The sequence below is a fragment of the Rhinopithecus bieti genome, unplaced genomic scaffold, assembly GCF_001698545.2.
Source record: "Rhinopithecus bieti isolate Rb0 unplaced genomic scaffold, ASM169854v2 scaffold_29254, whole genome shotgun sequence".
In the NCBI taxonomy this organism is placed as follows: domain Eukaryota; kingdom Metazoa; phylum Chordata; class Mammalia; order Primates; family Cercopithecidae; genus Rhinopithecus; species Rhinopithecus bieti.
The window spans coordinates 256,673-266,527 of NW_016813033.1; positions in this window are offsets into that span (position 1 = coordinate 256,673).

Consider the following 9,855-nt stretch of genomic DNA (forward strand, 5'->3'; position numbering starts at 1 on the left):
AAAAAAAGAAAAGAAAGAAAGAAAGAAAGAAAGAAAGAAAGAAAGAAAGAAAGAAAGAAAGAAAGAAAGAAAGAAAGAAAGAAAGAAAAGAAAGAAATTCAAGCACACTTTGATTGCAAGCTTGCTATCCCGCAGTCATAAAGGGCCCCACCTGCCACTGTGGGACATTCCTGGCCCAGGATATCACACATCTAAGGACTCAGAAGAAAGCTGATGATAAGGCTATGCCAGCTGTGCCTTTGACTTCTTGTCTTACTGCAGAATCTGCCCCAGAACTCGGCAGTTCTCCTGACCTTCCCCTGAGGAAGAGTGCTAGGTTATATTTTTTCAGAATTTAGAATCATCCTAACAATATGACATTGTGAACGTTGATTTATCCCTAAAAACTCATTTAGTAAAATGTCTTTAGGCTTGTTACCCTGGCAGGATTATGAGGCTGCAATGCGATTCCATAAACACATGCTAGAGATATGCTGGAAATAAGGCATTTCTTATAAATCATGAGAAAGAATGCCTCAAAGGGAAAATATTTTTAAGTGATTCCCTATGATTCTGGGAGTACATATAAATGGAGATAAGTAAATTATATCTCTCAATATGGAGCACACTTCATTCTCTCCCTTCATCTCATCGACCAGTCCTGCTCCTGCCATCATTCCTCTCAGATGACACTACCAACTGTAATTACTCTCCATGTGTGAAACAGTGGCTGAGGACACTGAAGCGTGACAAGGGGCCAGTCTTTCCTGCACTGCCAACATTGGAAGATTGCTCTTTGATTTATGTCTATAGCCTTTGCTGCAGAAGTGGGAGCTGTTTGCAACTCTATTTGGTAGACTTGACATTTACCTGAAGCTTTTATTCATAGTCACTCATCTCTGAGCTTGACATACCAGACTGGTGTGTCTGGTACTGCAGCCTCTCGGCAGACAACAGCTCAGCACACATTTGATGCTTCACTTCAGAGAAACCTGGAAACATTTCTTCCATCCCTGTTGCCTGAAGTTGCCTGCTTCTGCCTGAGGCACAATAGCTTCCTAGGCTTTCCGCAGGCCTCTGCTGTCCTTCTTTGCTCGTTCCAACGTGGTGATCCAACTGACCTCAGTACAGAATGGCTGGTTATATTTCAGAATCTTTTTGCCGATGAGTTTATTCTGACTTTACTCACCTTGAGAGGGCTGTTCATAACTAAACAGCTTAGATGCTGGTTTACCTATATTACTTTATGCCTATGCTTGTTGTCCTGTGTGATTATTAATAATGCCCCTTTTACTGTTTTCCTTTTAATTTTTATTTTTACTTTTATAATTTTTGAGAGGGAGTCTGGCTCTATTAAGCAGGCTGGAGCACAGTGGTGCGATCTTGGCTGACTGTAGCCTCTGCCTCCCAGGTTCAAGGAATTCTTGTGCCTCAGCCTCCTGAGTAGCTGGAATTACAGGCATGTGCCACCATGCTTCACTAATTTTTGTATTTTTAGTAGAGACGTGGGGGGGTCTCACCATGTTGGCTAGGCTGGTCTCAAACTCCTGAGCCCAAGTGATCCACCTACCTCGGCCTCCCAAAGTGCTGGGATTACAGACCTGAGTCACTGCATGCCAGCCTGTTTTTATCTTTTAGAGACACGGTCTTGCTCTGTCTCCCAGGCTGGAGTGTATGGTGCAATCTTAGTTCACTGTAACCTCAAACTCCAGGGCTCAAGTGATCTTCTCGCCTTGGCTTCCCAACGTGCTGGGATTACAGGTGCACACCACCACACCTGGCCCCCTTTTACTCTTAAAAGTGTCCTAATTTTAGTAACAAATTAAATACTCACCCTATTTATAGTCCACATGTCTGTTTCTAATTCCTGTAGGAAAAGAAAACGTATTTTGCTTATTAAGGCTTACAGTCTACAGGAAATCAACTCAACTTATTCCTTCCCTTCAAACAGGACCAGACCAAAATCAGCTTCTTGATGACTGTGTATTGCATTCACATGGGTCTTTACAAGTTACTTAATGAAAGCTTTGTAATCAAGAGTTATATATCCACCTAAATCCCTTTGCTGAATGAAGTCTAATTTAAATGATTTTTTCATAATTTAAAAAATTTATTTGAAATCAATGCAGTCATTTTATATTTTTCCAAGCTCAAAACGGTAGATCTCCAACATGGCCTATTAACCACATTATTCATTCTCAATATTATGGTAAGGTATAGATAGATAGATGGTTGATTGATAGATAGATAGATAGAGAGAGAGAGATAGATGATAGATACATACATACATAGATACATAGATAGATACATAGATAGATAGATACATAGATAGATGGATGATGGATGGACATTCTATTTGAATTACTACTTTTGTTTTTCAAAGCAATTTTATGTGTATTGTCTCACTCCACACTTATAAAAACCTCTGCTGTGGATAATATTATAATCCTTATGAAAAAACTGGAGGACTCAGAGTGAAGGGGCTTGCAAGGGGCTAGCAAGTTAACAGCAGAATCAGGACTAGCTAGATTCAGGCCTTCTAATATGTAGGCCTCTGTGCTCCTTTCATTCTCAGTGGTACTTTGTATCTCACTACAGGGTCATTCACCCAGAGCAAAGCCAATATGAGTTGTATGGATGTACCTCAAAATAGAAAGATCACTCATTCCTTGGGGACTTCTGTTTTTAATCCCTTAATTATGTTTGTTCTTCTCTGTACCTGTGTGTTTTGTTGATTTTCCACAAGCTTATTAAAGTAAGAACTGAATCCAGGATTAGTCCTTCTTAATGAGATTTCCAAGGTACTTTGAAGAAAAGAAGTGATCAATTAAAGCTATTTGCATAGCTCTAGATGACAAATCTAAAAGCAAATACTGTGTTCTTGGTAATTATCAATGAGTTCAGTCCTCAGGGAGAGGAAAACAGTCATTAAGCAAAGAATTTGCACTCACTTCACAGCAAGACTCCAAGCTGACCTTCTTTTAATAGTCTCATTTCTGAAAAGTTGTCAGGCACATTTCTTAGCCATTTGAGACTCTCTGTCTGCACTGATGTGAATTCTCTCCGGCAGTTTTTCTCTTTTGAGGGTACAAGTTAAACATGTGTATTACTAGTCATTTTGGTCTGTTTGGGCTGCTATAACAAAATATCATACACTGGGTAACTTATAGATAATAGGAATGTATTTCCTACAGTTCTGGAGGCTGAGAAGTCTGAGATGGAGGAGCAGGCAGATTCAGTGCCTGCTAAGGCCCCAGTTTCTGGTTTGAAGATCACATCTTCTCACTGCGGCCTCACGTAGTGAGAGGGCCAAGGGAGCTCTCAGGGGCCTCTTTCATAAGAGAGCTAATCCCAATTATGAAATTTCTGCCTTCATGACCTCATCACTTCCTAAAAGGTCTCCCTCCTAATACCATCACCGTGGAGGTCAGAATTTCAATATATATATTTTTGGGGTAGTGACACAAACATTTAGAATATAGCACCAGGTCTTACCTCAAATCTATTGTATCAGAATTTCTGGGTTAGGCCACTAGATACAGAAAATTCTATTATCAAAGAGATAAATAATTGCTTTGTGCCCCAGTTTCTAATTTCCTACCACTAGCAAATCCAAGTTAATTCTCTGACATGGTTGCTCACAAGTAAACACTGCAGATGTCTGGAGGAATGATCAGTTGTAATCCAAAGCTATTACAAATTTGCATTGAGAGAAACATGCCTAAGAACATTTTATTTCAAGAATCCTCTGGCTTTTATTAGGTCAATGATTATTAAACCTTAGTGTTTAAACACCTGGAGGTAATGTTAAAACACAGAATACTGGGCCACCCCTTCGTGATTGAAATGAGGCTTAAGAATTTACATTTCCAACATGTTGCTAGATGATGCTGATGGTCTGGAGTCCACATTTTGAAAGCTATTGGTTCAGACCAGTGGTCTCATCACTTTGAAAATATCTTCTTAAAGATAATTTTGTTAATGTTGCATCTGTTTAGAAAGCATTAGTTATGTTTAAGAGGCATGTATTGGAAATGATAATAAAGCCCCAACACACTCGAAATTCAAACAAGTGTTAATTTAATCCAATAAATATTTATAGCTGGAAGAAAGTTTCTCCCATAAATTATTTAAAGCAGGATCACAGAATTTGAAAACCAAAAATAGGCAGTATTATGGTATCACAGTAAATATCTTTTCAATCACTTAAATTTCTCTATTAAAGTATAACAAATACATCAAGACCCCTACTTTAAGTGCCTGGTATTGAGTCTCACATTAATAATTTGATATTATCGTCCCTTTCTCTAAGTTCTTAGTGGCCTTCATTCTACTGTAGAATAGAACTGAAAATCAAAAGAAGGCATAGCATGGTGAACTGATTTACTCAACATTGTTTTTCAGTGTATTAGTCTTTTTGCCCCTAAACCATGCTTTTTCTCAAGTTTTGTCTTGGGAAAGGAAACATTAATTTCTGATGGCAAATAACCAGCCAACATCATTTCAAATACATTGTGTAAATACAATTGAGCTATGGTTCCCCTCCTCTTTGAAAAAATACTACAAGTTTAATTAAAAGTCTTTTAAGCGTAACAATATCTCACTATGCTCAACTCAGTTCACTAACTTTGTTAGAAAAAAGTTGCAGAAGGTAAGGAAAAGCTTAGAATTTCTGCTGTGTTTTAACTGTGGTTCTCTCAGATTTGTAACTTTCTTTTCATTGAAAATAAACACTAAGACCTTCTTTAAAGGTCAGTTCTACCTCATCCTCTGTCTTCTGAAATAAAAGTTAATTTAACTTTTTTATTTTCAGTTTATTTAAATTTCAGCCCCTAATGGCACACAGAGTAAATCTTCCACACTATTTTTTCCAAATATTTTCTGTTATTTTGTGTATACTAAGGACGCATGAAAGAGAATGTATGGGAAAGAGTGTTTCACTTTACCAATGTTTGCTATTCAAATCTCTACCACCCAAAAAATTGTTTGTTATGGAATTTATAGTGTGGTTTTGCACCGATAAACCAAGCCATGTGTTCAGATTTTATGGTTTAAAAAAAAAAAATGCAGCAGAAGCAAAATATCCTATTAGGGTCAAAACCTAGACAGTGCATCTCAAATCAAAAGGATAAAATTATATGATCAGGACTTTCAAGTTTTGTTAAAGATAAAGGGGGTATTGAGGGCCTGTCTAACACTCCCTATTCTAGTAAAGAATGGATGAAAGGAGGTGGGAAAGTGTATATGGGTGGGGTTGGAAGAGAGAAAGAAACAGCCATGCTTTATTGCTTAAGACAATTTTTTTAATGTCCTAGAGGAAGCAGCAGGGAAGTGTCAGAGTGACTGAGATGTCAAAGAAATACTCTCACAAAAGAAATACTACATTTGAAGCAAGGAGCCACTTCTCATTAATGTCTACCCACTAGCAAATGGTTGGGGTCAGAAACATGTACATTCTCCAAACTGCCTTCAGTCAGAAGACAAGGATTTATCAAAAAAAAAAAAAAAAAGGCGGCTCAAACACGTATTAAACAACTATGCAGAGTCCGTCATTGAAATGTTTAAAATAAAACAATCTTTGGGGCAATTCATCTGGATAATAAATGCCTCTGCTTGAAAAAGGGCCTGGAGTTGAGGTTCTTTTATTGTGAACGACAGGAAGGACTTAACTGGAGGAAAGCTAATGACCTTGTTTCTACATTCCTCAGACATCAGTCGTCTGCCAGAAAATCGCCTATGGGGTTGAGGCAGTGACAGTTTAAAATGGCCAGGGAGAAAGTCTACAGAGAAAATGAGCTGCAGCTTCAGTGGCAGTTTCTAAAAATGTTGGTGAATATTTCTGCTATAGAGCAAAGCAATACACATTGCACTATCTGCTACCAGAGCTAAGCCGCTGGCCAAGATGCTAAGCTCTTTGAGAAATTATTCTCTCTGTTTTAAAAAATTCTTTTCTATTTCCATCAACCCCGAGTGAACTTCCTCCAAGTAAGTTAAAACATCAGATGAGTGAAATTCCTTTGGTAAGAAAATCAAAGGATCCTTCTTGTTGGAGTAAAGAAAAACGTTAGAACAGCAAAATCCCCAATCTTCCCTCATATCATACTTTGTGTGTCTCTTCTCCCAAACTAGGATAAACTGTTTCAGACAACGTCAGCAGCTTGGTCTTTTGCTCTGAGGGCGCAACGTTCTCTCTAGATTTATTTCAATAAATGTTTGTTGAGTACCAACAAGAGTGAGTTTTGCATTAGACTAAAAGTATATGCAACTAGGGAAAAAAGACTGGTTAGTCGTCAAAAAACGACTGCTACAGTCTTTCTTTCCCATTTGAAATTGGACAAATATTCAGTCCCTCTAGGCCTTCTTACAATTGTGTGAAATATGATAATAACATGAAATTGCTTCATAACTTGCAAAGCAAAATGTAAATGAAAGAGTTTGGTATTTAATGAAACCCTGTCCTCCAGCATCGTATAGTCTAGCAAAGTGCTTCTTAGGTAGGGTAGCCATATAATTTATTGTGCAAACCAGATAATTTTTTAGGGTGAAATGAGGTGTTATTTGTAATCATAGAGGAAAAGCAGATGAAAATCAGGACTGATTTTCTTCTTAAAGACATTGAACAAAATACTCATGGACAATATGAAATATTAATCCAGAGTCAACACGTAGGATCCAGAGTCAACATGTAGGGGTTCACAAAGTAGATTTGGGTTTGAGTACTTGGGTTACTTATTGAAAAGTCCTAGGCCAGGCATGGTGGCTCACGCCTGTAATCCCAGTACTTTGGGAGGCCGAGGCAGGCAGATCACCTGAGGTCAGTTGTTCGAGACCAGCCTGGCCAACATGGTGAAAGTCTGTCTCTACTAAAAATACAAAAATTAGCCAGGCATGGTGGCAGGCACCTGTAATCCCAGCTGCCTGGGAGGCTAAGGCAGGAGAATCACTTGAACCCTGGAGGCAGAGGCTGCAGTGAGTTGAGATCACACCATTGGGCACCAGTCTGGGCAACAAGAGTGAAATTCTGTCAGAGAGAGAGAGAGAGAGAGAGAGAGAGAAAGAAAGGTAAAGAAAAAGAAAAATCCTAAGAAATCATTTAGGCTATGTGGTTCTATTTTGTTATTTTTAAGTTTGAGCATGAAGCTTTATCAAAAGTAAAATTGTTTGTGTGCTATTATAGCTAGATTATAATATCTAGGCTATTCACTGCTTGAAAATGTCCCTACAACCTTTATTCATCAATCATGGTATCAAAATAATATCATAATAACCAGCTTAATTTAGAGTATATAAATAACATATAACGAAGGTGCTTTAAAAAAGAAATATAGTCTTCTACTCTGTTTTGATATGCAATTATATACACTTAATTAAAAGTAAAGAAAAGTGAAAGTAGAATTCACAAAACAATTGAATTGTCAAACACCTTCCACAATATTATAATTGTTATTTTGTAATTTGCTTTATGTATATTGCCAATAAAATTGTGTTTCACGTGATCAATGAGGATTTTTGGAAGGAGACTGCTGTCAGGGAATTTAGCAATAAAACAAAGCAGTGAAGAAGATATTAGCTTTTTATTGCTAATTTACTTCCTTGGTTTTGCATTGCACCAGGGGTAATTCCTCTATCAAAGTGTGGTAATAATGTCTGATAGACTTACCTGATAAATGTGCCCCATCTTCAGAATGTAGGATAAGCTGTGTTTGTTCAATTTTACTGCATCCTGAGACAAATAAAATTGGGGAAAAGCTGCTATGAAATGAAGCTATTTTCTACAGAGTTTGTTCTTGACAAGCTGTATTGCAGCCCCAGCCACAATAAGGAGACAATGACTCATCTGGTATATAGCAAAACAATGAAAATAAAATAAACAAACAAAAACAAATACAAAGTTCCTAAATGCTATTCCAGCAATAGACCTGTAAAGAGATATCAGTTAATCTAAAATATGTATATGTTAGATGCTTAACTTTTTTGTTGTTGATGGATGGATGAATGGCAGGAATAATGCCTGCTTCAATGCACTACTTTCGATATTTCCCATAGTTCAACCTATAAAATGGAAGGCAGAGAGAGAAAGAGCTAGATAAAATAAGAGGGAGAATGAGAGAGGAAGAAAAGTAACAGAGAGTAAGTGAAAATCTTCACTCAAAATCATAAGGAATGTATCTTAACTGAATATTTTGATTGATGTGATGCATTGTTTTAGAATCGCTGCTCCAAGGAAAAAATTGATTCATGAGGAAAATATACCCCATTGGGCAGTGGGCAGGAAAAAAATAATCTCTGTCAAAGAGCACAATGGAACATTATTTCATTACATTTATTTCATTACATTTATTTCATTCAATGTAAATAAAGTTCCATTATTTACAATGGAACTTTAATGACTCTAAGCTGCTTTAACTCTCATGTAGTTCCCCCATTGGAAGAAGATTATGAAAGACTGCTCTCCTCTCTCCCAGCACACACTGATGTTGTTACCCCATTCTAAATGAGTATGGTAATGGCATTCACTAGGGATTATCAACATTTAGAGAAAAGAGTCTGAGAAAAAGAAAAAAGATCCAATACAAGCTGAGAAGTATACAACTTATCTATGGAGCTTCTGTGGATGGAAATGGCAAGTATAGATATTAATATATTACATGAGTCACTCGTGGTAGACATTCACCTTAATGGCTTAGAACTCAGTAAAGCTGAGGCAGAGGGAACCATTGTATAATAGTTTTAGGACCCTTCACTGCTAAAGGACTAAGCTCTAACCCTTTCCAAAGGAGCCCTGGAGCACCAGAATCAGGGGGAGACAAAAAATAGTGGAAACTATGTATTTTTTCCCAGTATACTCGCATTTATCCATTTATGAGCAGGAATCTGTGATTTGAAAGCTTTCCAGAGTGACCTTGATTTCTAAAACTAATTAAGCAACAAGAAATGCATGAAACTGAGAAAGGAGACAAGTCTAAGGTGAACACTGGGCTATAATACAATCATAAAAGGCTTCAGAAATAACCGAAGAAGGCTGACTGTTCTTGACCTATAACTTTACCTCATTTTGCTTGTACTGCTGAATCACATAAATGGAAAATAAGCAAAAGCAGTGGTGTTGTAATTACTTTCATAATAGTGATGATTTTGACCTGATGTGAATTAATATTCTTAAACTTCTTCAAGGTACATTGCATTTGGCCAATTCTTCTTATTCTAAATCACCACAAAAGAACAAGGCTTACCATACATCTTAGCAAAGCTGTTTTTGGTTTTTGTTTCTAATTCCTAAGGTCATCAACCCTAATCTTACAGAAGTTAAGCTTTGTTCCAATTGGCTATAAAATCAGGGGTAAGTAATCTAATTTCTATAATTTAGGGCACTTATTACTACATTGCACTGTACATTTTTCCTTACAAGTAGAAAATTACATTATTTTGTAATAATAATAAAGTCAAAAAGGGTGTCCATGTTAAGCTATAAGAATTCAATCTGGAGAACATGGAGCATATTTTCCCTCACTTGGAGGGCTAGGGTAAGAGTAATTATTGGCAATGTTAGACTGAACAAACAGTACACTCCGTAAAAAATGAGATGGCCAACAACACTATTAATTGCATAAGATACTGGCTCATTCATTCATCAAACATTTATTGGTTGACCCTAATCATGCAAGTTTACAAAAACCTGCAATACAGCTTCATGGCAAAGCTTTCTCCTATGAAGAAACTTTTTACATAATAAAATTCAGGGAGAAAATAGTCAAAGGCATACTCAGTAAACCTTGCCAGTAGGGCTGAAAATCTGTTTCCCAGTTGAAAAACCACAGCCAGATATCATGTATAAAGGAAAATCATTCTTAGTAATCTTACTCTCCCTTTACTATT